The sequence below is a fragment of the Microtus ochrogaster genome, chromosome 10 (assembly GCF_000317375.1).
Source record: "Microtus ochrogaster isolate Prairie Vole_2 chromosome 10, MicOch1.0, whole genome shotgun sequence".
NCBI classification, from domain to species: Eukaryota; Metazoa; Chordata; class Mammalia; order Rodentia; family Cricetidae; genus Microtus; species Microtus ochrogaster.
Genome location: NC_022016.1, coordinates 26830562 through 26843427, shown reverse-complemented (window position 1 = coordinate 26843427; position 12866 = coordinate 26830562).

The window sequence follows — 12866 nt, the reverse complement described above, 5'->3', positions numbered from 1 at the left end:
CTTTCTCTCAAGCTCTTTGTTATGGACCCACTCATCTTTTATGTGTGTTGCTCAGCTCTGCTGAAAGAACAACTCCTTGTGGGTAATGAGATGGCTCAGTGGTTAAGAGCACTGGCTGCTCTCAAAGGACCTGGGTTCAATTCCCAGCAACCACATGGCTGGCTCAGAGCTGTCTGTAATTCCAGTTCCAGAGTATCTGACACCTCACACAGTCAGATATGCAGGCAGAACACCAATACATATAAAGTAAAAATAAATTTAAAAAAAAAAAACAGATCCTCAGGGAGCTCCCTCATTAGCTGATGACCTATTGCTGACTAGGGAGCCTGTCCTGAAGCTCTCTCTTGTAGACCAGGTTGGCCTGGAACTCACAGAGATCTGCCTGCCTGCCTCTGCCTCCTTTGTGCTGAGATTAAAGGTGTTCTCCACCACTGCCTGGCCTCCTGAATCACTCCTATGTGATAATCTGCACGATCCTCTAGCATAGAATCACATAATAGTGGCTGATCTTCCACCTCTGGTGGTAGTGAGTTGACCCTAATGACAAAACTGGATCTTCCTGGTTTTTGTACCTGAGTATCGTGCAGCCTCGGAGATGTAGTTGGCCCAATGAACAGAAAGGTAATTGTAAATAATTATTATTCAAGGTGGGGGGAGTAAAACTTATGATTGCTACATACTAGATTGCAAATATCAATGCTTACTCAGAAAACCAAGTTTCAAGGAATAATAAAGTCCTCCATGTGTGTAAAAGATATTCTACATTTCCCTTTACAGTTTGTATTATAAGTTTAACTCATAATCATATGCATTTGTAGAGTACAAAATGTTAGGATTCCTAGCCAGGCAGTGGTGGCGCACACATTTAATCCCAGCACTCGGGAGGCAGAGGCAGGCGGATCTCTGTGAGTTCGAGGCCAGCCTGGTTTACAAGAGCTAGTTCCAGGACAGCCAGGGCTGTTGCAGATAAACCCTGTCTCGAAAATCAAAAAAAAAAAAAAAAAAAAAAAAAAAAAAGTTAGGATTCCTGAGCACATTGGGGAATGGCTGAATCAAGCTAGTCAACACTTTCATCATCACAAGCAGAACTAGGCTAAGGGAAACACAAAGGCCACAAGCCCTCCCATATGTGAAGACTCTGGAACTCACCAAAGCAGATATTTAAATACCACTCACAGACGGGAGGCACATCACAAAACTTCAGAGTAGAAGAAAATGTTTGTTTTGCTTTTGTCTTTAATTCTAGTAAGTATTGTGGTAAATACAGTAGAGTGTGCAGATTTTAATGTGCTACAACAGAAAACTGCAGACAGTTCCTACCACAATGACTACATTTTTGTTCCCACTATACCATTCTGTCTTCAAATCATGAATGATACATGGATAAACGGGTATTTTTCTAAAGTGCAGAAATACATGATCTTTCTTGTACCTTCTGGGGGTGGCTCTTCTCATATAAAAATCTCAGAAGTGTAAACGTATTAAACATGATTTGTACTAGCTTTCAGAGACTAACTCCCCCCCAAAAAAAAAACTCAAAAGTATCAACAGAAATCTTTCATCTCTGTCCAAAGAGACTTGCTAAGTCCTCCTGTAAGAGACCCTCCCCCATCCTAGCTCCACTCCCTGGGGATTCCACCTCTTGGTGAGGCCCCAGAGTCCCCTTCGCTCTTTCCTGCCTAGCCTCTCAGCCGTCCCTGGTAGCTCACCTCCACCCTTTTCTGTCAGTCACAGACCTGCAGCTACACCGTCTACCGAAGACCCCCAGTGGCCACAAGGATCTGAGATCCAGGGAGACGATTTTTTTCCACCTCCCTGGCCTCCATTCTCCTTTCCATAGTTACTGTTACTCCTGTAGCAGCCTGCCTGCAGGACTTCCTCCCATCCTAATTCCACTCCCTGAAGACTCCATCTTTGGTGCCCCCCCCCCTCAGTCTTCTCTCCCAGCCCATCAAGCACTCCTTTGTGTCCTTCACCGACCCACGAAATCCCAGTCATCACATTTGCCTAAGATCCAGAGTGGACAATAGCAGCCAAAGAGGGGAACAATCAGTCAACAAAAACAAGACCAAATAGCTACACCACAGAACACCTCCGACATCATAACCCCAGATGTTTAGATCCAAGTACCAAAGCACAAACATGAACACCCACGACAGTATGCCTCCTCCAGAAGTCAGTAACCATATTGCAACAGGCTCTGAGAAGTTCAGTTTAGCTGAAGCACACAAGAACCTCAAAATGGCAATTATGAGTATGTCCAAATCCCTTAAAGAGGGCATGAATGGATGCCTTAATGAAGACTGTAAAAACACAAACAGCTGAATGAATAAAAACATCTCAAGACATGAAAACAGAATCAGAAAATATTTCACTACAGAAATTCCAAATTGAAATGAAAAATTTAGGATATGAAACAAAAGCCGCATAGATATTCCTTCTAAGGTGAAGAATAAGTTGTTGCTCTCTCCATGAAATGGAACCCAAACCTGGCACTGCTAAAGTGGCCAAGAACCTAGAGCAAGAACAAGTCACAGTCAAGGGGAAAACCCACTAGTATTACTCAGCTAAAGAAACAGCAATAAAATGACTCCTAATGACACACTGCTATAGCTATAGAACAGTGCCTAGCTGAACCACATCAGTGAAGGTTCCCTGCAGATGGGAACTAACACAGAGGTCCACAACAAGGTGCTAAGAGAGAGATTTTGAAGCACCCAGTCCTGAACGAGGTGTCATTATCAAACCCCTCCTCACAGAGCTCAGGGAGCTACCTGGAAGAGGAGGCAGAAAGATTTTAAGAGCCTGGGGGATGGATGACATCAAGGAAACTGTGTCTTCGAAACACAACAGTATTGATTGACCTATGGACTCAGACTGTGGCAGCATATACAAGTTGAAGCACTAAAAGGGTGAAGTGGACACTGGGTCTCACCGCTAACCAGGAAGCTACCTACAATTGATACCCTCTGGCTAAGGCAAATTTGTTTTCTTCTATGGAGTCTCACTGGGTATATCAGCCACACCTCCAGGGCAGGTCCCATAGTCAGAAGGCCAACACAACACAAATTCAATGGTATATATATTCTGCTTCCTTTTGCTTTGTCATTTTTGTTTTGTTTCATTGGTCTTTTAATTGTTTTTGATTTTTGTTTTTGTGGGTTCAGGGGCTTTTGCCTTTGTTACTTGTTTTTTTTTTGAGAAAGAATAAGACATAAAGTTGGGGGAAGGTAAGAAAGTGGGCAGGAGAAATTAGGGAAGGGAAAAAACATAATCAAAACATATTGTAAGAAAAAACTGAGCAAATATTATAGAATACTCATCTTCATACTGAGCTGTAAAAATGAAAAATATAATTCTAACCATCATTTAAATAATCAATAGTGGCCAAAAATAGAATTTTAAGGATATATTATTATATAATAGCTTCAAAGAAAAATCACAGAAGTGGTAATATAAATCCTCCATTTGATTTGTAAAATCCCTTAGCTTCTCCTTTATTCCTTTTGGCCCAAGGTATTTGAATTTGCTAGTTGAGGAAGAGTGACTCAGAAATTCATTATCTCTTAAAATACAAATATTTGACATCTGTGACTTCATTCCCAATTTAAAGAAATGGTGGGATAATTCTCAGTGACAGCTTAATATAATTAAAAATAATTTTTAAAAATTTATGAACTTCACAATAGTGTAGTACATTGTTTTATTAGTTTTTTTTTGTATAAAGCAAAATCAAAACATTCTTAGAAATCAACCACTACCTGGTGGTACTGAAATGGTGGGCTGGACACAAACTAATTAGGCTCACGGCCATCTGACACACGGTTTTGGGGGTGTGTTTGTTAGTGCTGTGAGGGAGCTAAGGTCATCAGGATGGAGCCCTGCTAAATTCAATTGGCTTTGCAAATCCATGAAACAAAGGCAGCTAACTATTGTCACAAGCCTTTTTCCTCATTCCATTGTCAAACTACAGAAGAATAAATAAACCTACTAACTTCTGTGTATTAGTCAAAACACACAGACCCTCTCCACTTGATTCCAAGAGGACGTGGGAGTCAGGCTTCTCACTACAATCCCTTACTCACTTAGTCTTTCACTTCTCATCGTGGTTTTTTCCCCCCTTTGTCTAAGCATATATTGGAGGAAATGGGTAACTTACTGTAAAAATTTGCTCTGTTCTAATGGTTCTGATTACTTATTTCTGAACTAAGAAATAAAAGATGTTCAAAAGAGGGTCAAGATTCATAAAATCCCCCAAAAGATTTAGAACAGCATTATGTAGATTGTTTTTCGATATTTCATCTCTATATAACAGTGAACAATGCATTGTCCAGTTTATCTTCAGCTAGATACTACTAATACATTCCCAACTGCCCTTAACGGAAAATATTAAAACAAGTTATGTATATATTTATATAACAGTTAACAGAGACTTTAATTGCCTTTACAATGACTCTTTGACTATTTTTTAAATGAAAGATAAGCTAATTTCCTTTGATCCTGGTGCTTTTTCATGGCAGGCTCAAGCTTCACTATGCCAATACTGTACCATTCTAAAAAAAAAAAAGCAAAGCAGTAGGATTAAATATCCACAAAAGTTGCAGGATCTATCCGAAGCAGCCTTGCATATGGCAGAAGCCAGTGTCCCCAGATGCAAAGAGGTCTGCTACCGTGTGCGTATGACCATCTAGCCACAACCATATTCTGATTTGGTGGGCATATTCCCATTACTAGCATAACATTGATTAATTTATGAAAATTCAAGTTAGTGCTATTTGCTGTCATTTCAACATTCAATTATTACTACTCATGACTGGATGGACGGATATTATATCATTAAAACTAATTTCAAATACTTAAAGAAGTAATAACAGTTGTACCTCAATAGTTTGAAAAAAATTCTCCAATTCTACTTGAAATTCCTGCACAGATTAGGGGAATGAAAAGAAGAAAAACTAAGCACTCTTTCATGTTATTAGTTAATTTAACATGTGACTGCTAAGCCAATAGCTTTAATTATCTCAATTTCCTTTATATATAAATATGGAAACTGGATTAGGGTCTTTCTACATTCGTATCATCACTAAAGTTCTATGCTTTTTGAATCGCTGTATATCTTACAGTGATATATGTATGTTATATGTATATATATATGTCTATATACAGAGGAAGATAGATCTGTGTTTACTTGTGAATATTTATTTCCATATCTTATTAGCAATTATTTTTGCCATGAGCTAAGCAAAGATATATAAGGGACAGGGACAAGAGGGAAAACACTGAAACTCTGTGCTCTGGAGAAAGGAGAATCCTTTAAAATGTTACTATAAGTTCATTGAGAGTTCTACCCAGAACCACCCCTGCTGCACTGGTTCACTGAAAAATTAACAGAGAAATCTGACAAAGGCCATTGCAACAGAAATACATGGCTTAATTTAAGTCTTTCTCAGTTCATCTTAGTTCTGATTTTTCTGGTGCTTTTTCTGTATTTTTCATTTTACTGAGACCCCTGAACTAAATAGTTTCTTATAATAATCTAGGCAGGCAAGTATGATATAGAATATGGGGATTAGCTATTATAAATTAATATCAGTACACTGAAAATGTAATTTTTGTGTGATTACATGACAAGGCTTTCCACTCTATGTTTGCGTAAGAATTCAAAGAGAACATGGATTTGCAGTGGCTCTGGGGGGGGGGGGACTCCCAAATCAGAGAGCGGCCTGAAAGGTTTCTGTATCCTCCCAAGAAATGTAACATTCTTCAATCCAGTCTCTGTATCTCATTAGGCTGAAAATAATTTTACTGTATGCTACTACATATTTTATAATATGTTTATGAGATAATTAAAAACATTAAACAGTAACAGTCTAGTGCATTCACAAAAATGGACAATTCGGTAGGTAGGTTACTGGTAACAAGAGTTTCTTCTTCCAAGGGTGACAGCTGGGAAAATGTATGCACCGCAGCTCCTTGCCTCTCTAGGGATTAGGATGTCCCAAGATCTTTCCCTTCTCCTCCGTGCTGTACTCCTGGCTGGAAACCATCTGATCACCTTTACTAGTCCTCTCTCTGGACAGCCACTGATACCGAGTGTTGCCACAGCAAGCCCACTCTAGGATTTGCAGTGGCTTTTTTCTGTTTAAATCTTAAACATAAAAATGGAAGGTTGTCTTCTGGGGAAAAAAATTAAATGGCACTTCATTCTACTTTCAAGCCTTTTTATATTATATAGACATAATAGATATAATACATGATGATGTTGGCCCCATTAGTTACTGGAAGGCAACAAGTTCAAAAGCCTCTTTCTCTTGAAAAAATTGGGCCCCAGAAGGCCCCAAGGCTCAGAAAACACTGGAAAAAATTCATATTTGCTAATCAGCTCCAGGTTTACTCGACGATAATTGATCTGTGATGGTTACTATAATTCTTGTTGATGGCAAACTTTGAAATAGTTCAGAAAAGTAGCAAGTAGTAAATAAAATGTCAGACTTTTATACTATTTTGTTTGTTTGTTTGTTTGTTTGTTTTTCGAGACAGGGTTTCCTTTATGTAGCTCTGGCTGTCCTAGAACTCGCTCTGTAGACCAGGCTGCCCTCAGATTCATGAGATCCACCTGCCTCTGCCTCAAGAGTCCTGGGATTAAAAGCGTGCACCACCACACTTGGCTTTTAAACTATTCTTACTATCCAAAAGTAACTAACTGTTACTCAACAATTTTAAGTATCATTCTAGAAACTATACAAGTGTTTGTGTGCATGTGTGTAGCCTGCCCAACAGACATTTAAAATACACGTAGGATTATGCTTTTCTAGTAGTCACTCTCTGCTGCTGTCATGGGCTCTGTGACAACCGCTCGCCACATATACAACTGCGCTCCCATTTTCACAGCTATGAAGGCTTGCCTTTGTGGTGTGTCATGGTTTTTAGAAAACATCAATGTCACCAAAACATCATGTTTTATGTTTATTCTTTCTGCTTTTGCTACTGTATACTGTTATAAAGAACGTTTTCTCCAGACTTCCACGGTCCACAGAGTGAAACAATTTGAAGTGAAATTTCTGCAGCTAAAGAGATATTTCTGTGTTCACAATTTTTCTGTATGTGCATATATTTCTCATGCTTACAGATATGTGTGTGCACATATATAACACACATGAGCTTTAAGGCTGATTTAAAGCTCATGTGTACATATACAAATATACACAAACATCTAACATGCATTTCCCTATACTTCTGTATGCTATCTGTACGTACAGTATGTATGTGATGTGTGAGGGTGCATGTGCCTGTGGAAAGGTCAAAGGGTGAAGTCAAGGGTCAATCTCTCCACTTTAAATATTGAGGTAGGGTTTCTCACTTGAAGCCAGAACTCGTTGATTTGGTTTGTCCAGTTAGCCACCTCTCACAGTGGGATTACAGGGTCTGAGTTCAGTCCTGACATTGAGCCATCTCCCCAGCCCTACAGTGTCTTCTGCCTTATGCCTTGGTGGATTTGAGACTGAGTGTGTGTCATGCTCATAACATTTGTAATGAAAGCTGGTCAGTTAGAGAGCTGAGATGCAGATTGATGAAGGAGTGTTTGCCTGGAATTCTGGATTCTATTCCCAGAACACCTCAAAAAAGGAAAAGGTCCTCCCTACCCGAAAGACAAAGAAAACACTGTGCGGGAGGAGGGGGATATTTTCTATTCCTCTCTATAGAATGAGTTTGCTAATCCAAAACAGTGCTGTTTTCCTTTATAAAAGACATAAAATGGACCATTATTTTTTTCAGGCCACTGATAAACAGCAAAGTCCCAATTACCACTGATTCTGTTTGCAAAATGACTCACAGATAACTCACTGCCTGTTCGTTGTCTCTGGGGCAACAGAAAGACAGCACCACTTGAGTCCAAGGATGGTCCTGCTGGGTCTAACCTGCACACTTGAAGCCAGGCAGCGTCCAAGGCTTGAGTCACCTGTAAAATAACGACAACCATCTTGAACTCAAAGGGCAACTCTGAGAACAAAATGGGTGATTCGAGTTTAAGTAAAAACTCATATCACCAGTTCATTATCAATTTTTTAAAGAGCACGTAGCCAAAAGTCACTTGGGACTCCAATATCTTCATGATTATATTTACACGAAAATAAAATTTCACAACTCCTCCACATACAACTGATAGAGAAGAGACATCAGGGAATGGAATTAATTTTAAAAGTTCAGATTTTTCATTTTACATTCTTCAAAGAAAGGCTACAGTAGCCCACCTATTCAAAGGGCCTTCCTGGGAAGTGGGAAACTGCCTTATGCAGAAACTTGGAGGAGGCCGCAGCTTTGTGAGGAGGGAGAAAGTTCTAAGTAGAGTGGTCAGAAGCCCCAGGGCCAAGCACCGTCTTTGGGAAGTTCGAACTTTCAGTGAAGCTTACCCAAGGGCCCCTAGAATCTCATCCCATTTAGCCGACTTGGGGCTGAGAGGTTCTATTGAAAGTCGCACACCGGGATGAGGATGGGAAGGCAGCGGCTGGCTGGCCAGACCTCCTAGCTACAGCAAGGCCTGAGCTGGGTTTTAGCTAAACTAACCCCAGGTCTCGCTTTCCTCTGTGTCTAGGGCTGGGGCTTAGAGCACTGTAAAGACCCTTGTCAGCTGTCACCCTGATGTGGACTTTTTACAGCAACCAGACCGCTAGGCCCCAGCGGGTAAACTGGAAGCCACCGAGTCTCGGGCCCGCAATTCCAGGTTCCGAAAGCTAGCCCGGCTTCCACGTCATCTCGCACAGATGGGCCACCCAGGCCCGCTAGGACCTTGCCGGTGAACTCGAAACAGGTCCCCTCTGCCCGGGGAGCAGCGACCCCGGGAAGCTGCCGCGCGCCCGCTAGAGGCGTCCTGGGCTCGACTTCCCGCTTTCGCAAGCGCAGAGGTCCGGACCCGCGACTGACCCAGCGCTTTCCCCGAGTCCCGGGTCGACTCGGCCCTCCGTTTTTACCGCTCCTTCCTCTCCTTCCCTCCCCCCACCCTCCGCTTTTCCTGTTCGGCGGGGTACGCGGCAGGGGAGGAGGGAAGGAGGGGGCAGCAGCGGGGTGGCGGGGAAAGGGGCAGCCCGGAGGAGGGGGAGGGGATCGCGGAGGGTGGGGACGCTGGGCGGAGAAAGAGGAAGACAGGCGGACGCTCCTCTGGCGCTCTCTCTTAAAACCGAAAATAAACACGGTCCCCGAGCGGCGGCCTCGTGTCTGCCCATCCACTCGGGGACCGGCCGGGCCGCACCTACCGGTCCGCAGCGGAACACAGGTCCTGGGTCCCCATGCAGGCAGAAGCTCTTCTCTCCGCGCGGTCCTCCGCGGAGGAGCGCAGCTACATGGCGCTCGCGTTCAAAACGCCCGCGCGCGTCCTGATTGGCGGGCTGACACATGGCAGGCCTCGCTGATCTTCCTTTTTCTCCTTCAAATAGTTGAATTCGGAACCGGGCAAGCCTCGCCAAGGGGCGTCGGGCTAAAAGGAAGGGGACCGGGACCCAAACCTGACCGCAGCGACAACGGACCCGCGCGAGGGGCGTGCCGAGCCAGCCGCTCTAGGTGACCGCTGCAGCCAGGGGGCGGGCGGTGCGCACGCGTCCCGAGGCGCCGGCTGTCACCGCGAGGGGTGGCGAGCGCGGCGAGCGGCCGAGGCGGGAGGCGTGCGCTGGGCGGGAGGCAGCGGGACCCCGGATGCGGCCCGCCGGCCCCGCGCGCGCCTCCCTCTGGGCGCTTCTGGGAAGCTTTCCCGCGCGACTGGGGACGCGGGGACGCGCCAGGGGGGGGCGGAGATGGGCGGGAGGGGAAGGGGGGCGGAGATGGGCCGGGGGCGGCGCGTGGGTCGCGGGGTGCTTCCGAACAGAATGGGCTGGGGGCGGCGCTTCTCACCTCTCGTGGCACACGGAGGCGACTGCTGGGAGAGTACGGCGGCTGGAGCATGGGGTACAGGTTCCTGGTGACTGTGCGGATTCGGGAACGCGCAGATCGCCCACCCCGAGTGAAGGCTTTCGTGGTGCGGTTCCCGCGATCTTCGCGACACGGGTCAGCAAGCCGCGCACTGGCTGTCGTGGCTCTGGTTTTGATGCTAAGGAGGAGCCAGCGCAGAGGGCGGCCGCTGCATGCTGGACCAGGTAAGAAAGGCCCTCCAGAGCCCGGCGCACAGGGGCTGTGGTTCCGCGTGCTTTCGTGCATCTGACCCACGAGGTAGAAAGAGGACGCGTCCGGGTGCAGACAGGAGGGGGGAGGGGAGGGTCGCTTTTCCACTTTCGGGTGAGTTCCTCGGAGGGGGCGCGCTCTCTTTACCACATGGGGAATCTGAAGGCCCCCCCACCCCGCTTCACACAGTCTTCCTCAATCCTGCGAAAAGTTTAGGATTCTCGAATTTCTAAACCTGCCGCCTTAGAATGAGTGACTCCTACGATTCTCCGTTATGCTTTAGTAAGGTGCGGGCGTGTATACACACACACACACACACACACACACACACACACACACTACTATAGGTAAAGTGGTTTTCTAGAACTCATAATTTCACCCTGGAGGCGGAGCGGAGGGGGGAATACCTGCTAACGGTCTTGTTTTCTAAGGTTTTGCCTATTTAGCCCCCATCCACCAGACTGGCTCACTCGGGGCCTGCGAGAGGGGCAGCGCGAACAAAGATTGACTTCCTAAAATAAGAAGACTTCGCGTTACGATTTTAAATATAATCAGTAGATGCTAGAGAAGCAAACACTCAATTCTTCAAGATTCCTCAGCCAGTATGGACAGTTGCAGTCCATAGAGTTGGAAACTTTTTACTGGCTGGCCTAAGTCACTGAAACATCTTTGGGTAGTGCTTTCAGGATCCTCAGGTGTAGAACTTGAACGTGCCGTCCAGGGGGAGTCAGAAGTAGTCAGATTTTAAACATCTCAGACCACATTTAGCATGGGTTTTACTTGAGGCCTACTGCTTGAAAAATAGAATCTGACACGTTTTATCCTCGCCTCGGGTGATCTGGAAAACTGAAAGAAAAAAAAACGGTGAAGATACTGTATGCAAAAATCTTAGAGCACACTGGGTCCCAAAAGTGAAGCTCCCACCCCCTGGGGAAAGCTTTTTATTGTAGTACCAATTGTCTTTTAGGCATGGATATGTAAAACTATTAACACTACCCAGGAGGGCTAGGGCAGCTGGAGCCCTGGCTTGGACCAAAAAGAAAAAGAAAAAACGTAAAGGAAAGCTGTTAAGTTTTGTTTGTTTGGTTTTTGTTGTGGTGGTTTCTTTTTCAAGAACGCGTTTCTCTGTACAGCCCTGGGTGTCCTGGAACTTGCCCTGTAGACCAGGCTGGCCTCCAACTCACTAAGACAGCTTCCTGGGTGGTGATACTAAAGGGGCGCGAAATTTCATTCTTCCAAAAGTTAATAGAGAGCATTGGTAAAGGTTTCTGTGACTTATTGCTAGATTTGATTTTAGTTCATTTCAAAACATTCTCAGGATCCAAGTCACCTTCCTTAATGGTGGATTTTTGGTTTGTGTTAGTTTTTTTTTTCTGTACAGCAAATGTCTACCTCTTGTGATGTGTGGGTTTGAATATAGTTGTTAGTGCTATGCCCTATTAAAAAGCTATTTTATGATTCTATATATTCCTCCCTACATAATTATTTTATATTAATAATTTGGTGCCTTTGGGAATCTGTGGTAAGGAAGTAGAAATTTTTAGCATTTGTAAATGTTATAATTGTATGTTTTCAGGAATATAAAACACAATGCTGTAGCCATTTAGAGTTAAAGAAGGGACTGTAGTTCTTTTCCTAACATGCACAAAATCCTGGGTTCCATCCCAGAGAGGCAGAAGTAGGTGGCTGTGGTGGTGCTTTTCTGTAATTCCAGCTCTGGAGAGCGGAATGATCCTGATTCTTTGGGGAACCAAGCAGTAATAGAGACAGGAGAACCCAGGACTTAAGGTTATCCTTTATGGCATTCATAATTCAAGGCAATCCTGGGATATTTCAAGCAAAATTAAACACAGAATTGTAATGTCCATTTATAATATTAGTTTTTATTTTTATTTATTTATTTTTGGATTTTTGAGACAGGATTTCTCTGTAGCTTTGGAGTCTGTCCTGGAACTAGTTCTTGTAGACCAGGCTGGTGTCGAACTCACAGAGATCCCCCTGCTTCTGCCTCCTGAATGCTGGGATTAAAGGTGTGCACCAGCTGTAGTGCAGACTGTAAAGTATAAGAATAGATTTGTTGAAAAAAAGCGTTTACTGTTGCAAATCAAAACCAGTTTTCAGGAATTAATGTGGGAAATTATCTAAAAGTGCTTTCAGTATATAAAAGGCCCAATTATCAGCAAATATTTGATAGTAGAACTTATAGCACGCATAGAATGTACCCCAAAATAAGGCCAATTTCCCAACTTTCTATTTGAAACTAAGCGTGTAATAGAAATATTTGAGGTGTTAATTACCAGGGTTTTATAACTATGCACCTCATGTTTACATATTCCACCACAGTGGTATTGACTTAGGAATATACTTGGTGCTAATCACGTGGAATCACTCAGGCCCTTGGGGTGCAAATGTTTAAACGTTTCTTATACAAATTATTGACTATTGGTACAAAGATGTCAGATGTCAATATTCTAACATTTTGAAAGTTTCTATAGATGTGTTCATTGGATGTTTTTTTATTCCTATGACTGAAAATGTGTTTAATAAAATTCTGTGAGGGAGTGGTGATACAATTCAGTAGTAGTCTGCAGAAGGCCCTGGGCCAGATTCCAGTGCACACAATACACAGTACTCTCTGCTCAGCTTCTGCCTTCCCGAGTATTCCTGGCTATTTAGGAACTCTCCTCCTCCTCCTCCTCCTCCTCCTCCTCCTCCTC